Below are 5000 nucleotides of genomic sequence, written 5' to 3'. Positions count from 1 at the left end.
GCGCATATCCCCAAACACCGGCCCGATAATACGCGCGCATATCCCCAAACACCGGCCCGGATTTCAGCCACTAGTGGCGGGCACAAGTCCCCCAACACTAGCCAAGTTCTCAGCCACTAGTGGCGGGCACAATTCCCCAAACACCGGTCCGATAATACGCGCGCATATCCCCAAACACCGGCCCGATAATACGCGCACAATTCCCCAAACACCGGCGCGGATTTCAGCCACTATTGGAGGGCACAAGTCCCCCAACACTAGCCCAGTTCTCAGCCACTAGTGGCGGGCACAATTCCCCAAACACCGGTCCGATAATACGCGCGCATATCCCCAAACACCGGTCCGATAATACGCGCGCATATCCCCAAACACCGGCCCGATAATACGCGCACAATTCCCCAAACACCGGCGCGGATTTCAGCCACTATTGGCGGGCACAAGTCCCCCAACACTAGCCCGGGATTCAGCCACTAGTGGCGGGCACGATTCCCCAAACACCGGTCCGATAATACGCGCGCATATCCCCAAACACCGGCCCGATAATACGCGCACAATTCCCCAAACACCGGCGCGGATTTCAGCCACTATTGGCGGGCACAAGTCCCCCAACACTAGCCCGGGATTCAGCCACTAGTGGCGGGCACGATTCCCCAAACACCGGTCCGATAATACGCGCGCATATCCCCAAACACCGGCCCGATAATACGCGCACAATTCCCCAAACACCGGCGCGGATTTCAGCCACTATTGGCGGGCACAAGTCCCCCAACACTAGCCCGGGATTCAGCCACTAGTGGCGGGCACGATTCCCCAAACACCGGTCCGATAATACGCGCGCATATCCCCAAACACCGGCCCGATAATACGCGCACAATTCCCCAAACACCGGCCCGGATTTCAGCCACTAGTGGCGGGCACAAGTCCCCCAACACTAGCCAAGTTCTCAGCCACTAGTGGCGGGCACAATTCCCCAAACACCGGCCCGATAATACGCGCACATTTCCCCAAACACCGGCGCGGATTTCAGCCACTATTGGCGGGCACAAGTCCCCCAACACTAGCCCGGGATTCAGCCACTAGTGGCGGGCACGATTCCCCAAACACCGGTCCGATAATACGCGCGCATATCCCCAAACACCGGCCCGATAATACGCGCACAATTCCCCAAACACCGGCGCGGATTTCAGCCACTATTGGCGGGCACAAGTCCCCCAACACTAGCCCAGTTCTCAGCCACTAGTGGCGGGCACAATTCCCCAAACACCGGTCCGATAATACGCGCGCATATCCCCAAACACCGGCCCGATAATACGCGCGCATATCCCCAAACACCGGCCCGGATTTCAGCCACTAGTGGCGGGCACAAGTCCCCCAACACTAGCCAAGTTCTCAGCCACTAGTGGCGGGCACAATTCCCCAAACACCGGTCCGATAATACGCGCGCATATCCCCAAACACCGGCCCGATAATACGCGCACAATTCCCCAAACACCGGCGCGGATTTCAGCCACTATTGGCGGGCACAAGTCCCCCAACACTAGCCCGGGATTCAGCCACTAGTGGCGGGCACGATTCCCCAAACACCGGTCCGATAATACGCGCGCATATCCCCAAACACCGGCCCGATAATACGCGCACAATTCCCCAAACACCGGCCCAGATTTCAGCCACTAGTGGCGGGCACAAGTCCCCCAACACTAGCCCGGGATTCAGCCACTAGTGGCGGGCACAAGTCCCCAAACACTAGCCAAGTTCTCAGCCACTAGTGGCGGGCACAATTCCCCAAACACCGGTCCGATAATACGCGCGCATATCCCCAAACACCGGCCCGATAATACGCGCACAATTCCCCAAACACCGGCGCGGATTTCAGCCACTATTGGCGGGCACAAGTCCCCCAACACTAGCCCGGGATTCAGCCACTAGTGGCGGGCACAATTCCCCAAACACCGGTCCGATAATACGCGCGCATATCCCCAAACACCGGCCCGATAATATGCGCACAATTCCCCAAACACCGGCCCGGATTTCAGCCACTAGTGGCGGGCACAAGTCCCCAAACACTAGCCAAGTTCTCAGCCACTAGTGGCGGGCACAATTCCCCAAACACCGGCCCGATAATACGCGCGCAAATCCCCAAACACCGGCCCGATAATACGCGCACAATTCCCCAAACACCGGCCCGATAATACGCGCGCAATTCCCCAAACACCGGCCCGATAATACGCGCGCAATTCCCCAAACACCGGCCCGATAATACGCGCACATTTCCCCAAACACCGGCGCGGATTTCAGCCACTATTGGCGGGCACAAGTCCCCCAACACTAGCCCGGGATTCAGCCACTATTGGCGGGCACAAGTCCCCCAACACTAGCCCGGGATTCAGCCACTAGTGGCGGGCACGATTCCCCAAACACCGGCCCGGCGCTGAGTATATGGCCTCCGAAAGGCCCATACATTCAGACGGGTCCATGTATTTTCAACGACAGCAGCAGTACCGCCAAAATCCATGCAGCGGCGCTGGATTTATGGCCTCCGAAAGGCCCATTCATTCAGACGGGTCCATGTATTTTCAGCGACAGCCGCAGTACCGCCAAAATCCATGCAGAGGCGCTGAGTTTATGGCCTCCGAAAGGCCCATTCATTCAGACGGGTCCATGTATTTTCAGCGACAGCAGCAGTACCGCCAAAATCCATGCAGCGGCGCTGTATTTATGGCCTCCGAAAGGCCCATTCATTACCAACGGGGCTGCAGTAGCATCCCGCGGCCACGCAGGGGCAGATATTGTGAGGGAATTACATGGTAGTGGACGGAGCGCCCATGCATTTCCAATGGGAGTGCAGTACCTCAAAAATCCGCTCCAAGCCACCGAACTTGAGGGCCCGACGTTCCCTCAACACTAGCCCAGTGCAATCGACATTTCGTTCTGTGTACATTGTTACACAGAATGACAATACAAGGGAATTATTATTATTATTATTATAATTATGATGTATTCAGCCACTAGTGGCGGGCACAATACCCCAAACACTGGCCCGGCGCTGGCTGAGTTTATGGCCTCCGAAAGGCCCATACATTCAGACGGGTCCATGTATTTTCAGTTTTCCGTAGCAGGTGTGATTGTTTGTTTAATTAGGTAGTTTGTGTTGGTGACGGTGTTCCTAACTGTGGTGGCTTGTTTGTAGAATGTGGGGCCCTGCGTTTGTGTTATGTTGATTTCTGGTAATTTACTTTTTACTAAGTAGTCTTTCAGGTTTTTGTTTCTTTTAAAGGCTGAGATGATTTTGTAATCTTGGATTATGCTTGTGTTCTGTAGTGTCTGATTTATATTTTGTCCATTCATTCAGACGGGTCCATGTATTTTCAGCGACAGCCGCAGTACCGCCAAAATCCATGCAGCGGCGCTGGATTTATGGCCTCCGAAAGGCCCATTCATTCAGACGGGTCCATGTATTTTCAGCGACAGCCGCAGTACCGCCAAAATCCATGCAGAGGCGCTGAGTTTATGGCCTCCGAAAGGCCCATACATTCAGACGGGTCCATGTATTTTCAGCGACAGCCGCAGTACCGCCAAAATCCATGCAGCGGCGCTGGATTTATAGCCTCCGAAAGGCCCATTCATTCCCAACGGGGCTGCAGTAGCATCCCGCGGCCACGCGGGGGCAGATATTGTGAGGGAATTACATGGTAGTGGACGGAGCGCCCATGCATTTCCAATGGGAGTGCAGTACCTCAAAAATCCGCTCCAAGCCACCGAACTTGAGGGCCCGACGTTCCCTCAACACTAGCCCAGTGCAATCGACATTTCGTTCTGTGTACATTGTTACACAGAATGACAATACAAGGGAATTATTATTATTATTATTATAATTATGATGTATTCAGCCACTAGTGGCGGGCACAATACCCCAAACACTGGCCCGGCGCTGGCTGAGTTTATGGCCTCCGAAAGGCCCATACATTCAGACGGGTCCATGTATTTTCAGTTTTCCGTAGCAGGTGTGATTGTTTGTTTAATTAGGTAGTTTGTGTTGGTGACGGTGTTCCTAACTGTGGTGGCTTGTTTGTAGAATGTGGGGCCCTGCGTTTGTGTTATGTTGATTTCTGGTAATTTACTTTTTACTAAGTAGTCTTTCAGGTTTTTGTTTCTTTTAAAGGCTGAGATGATTTTGTAATCTTGGATTATGCTTGTGTTCTGTAGTGTCTGATTTATATTTTGTCCATTCATTCAGACGGGTCCATGTATTTTCAGCGACAGCCGCAGTACCGCCAAAATCCATGCAGCGGCGCTGAGTTTATGGCCTCCGAAAGGCCCATTCATTCAGACGGGTCCATGTATTTTCAGCGACAGCCGCAGTACCGCCAAAATCCATGCAGCGGCGCTGGGTTTATGGAATCCGAAAGGCCCATTCATTCAGACGGGTCCATGTATTTTCAACGACAGCCGCAGTACCGCCAAAATCCATGCAGCGGCGCTGTATTTATGGCCTCCGAAAGGCCCATTCATTCCCAACGGGGCTGCAGTAGCATCCCGCGGCCACGCAGGGGCAGATATTGTGAGGGAATTACATGGTAGTGGACGGAGCGCCCATGCATTTCCAATGGGAGTGCAGTACCTCAAAAATCCGCTCCAAGCCACCGAACTTGAGGGCCCGACGTTCCCTCAACACTAGCCCAGTGCAATCGACATTTCGTTCTGTGTACATTGTTACACAGAATGACAATACAAGGGAATTATTATTATTATTATTATTATTATGTATTCAGCCACTAGTGACGGGCACAATTCCCCAAACACTGGCCCGGCGCTGAGTTTATGGCCTCCGAAAGGCCCATACATTCAGACGGGTCCATGTATTTTCAGTTTTCCCTAGTAGGTGTGATTGTTTGTTTAATTAGGTAGTTTGTGTTGGTGACGGTGTTCCTAACTGTGGTGGCTTGTTTGTAGAATGTGGGGCCCTGCGTTTGTGTTATGTTGATTTCTGGTAATTTACTTTT

The sequence above is a fragment of the Urocampus carinirostris genome, unplaced genomic scaffold, assembly GCF_059441175.1.
Source record: "Urocampus carinirostris isolate Australia breed hairy pipefish unplaced genomic scaffold, RoL_Ucar_1.0 HiC_scaffold_140, whole genome shotgun sequence".
In the NCBI taxonomy this organism is placed as follows: Eukaryota; Metazoa; Chordata; class Actinopteri; order Syngnathiformes; family Syngnathidae; genus Urocampus; species Urocampus carinirostris.
Note: the sequence above shows the minus strand (reverse complement) of the source record.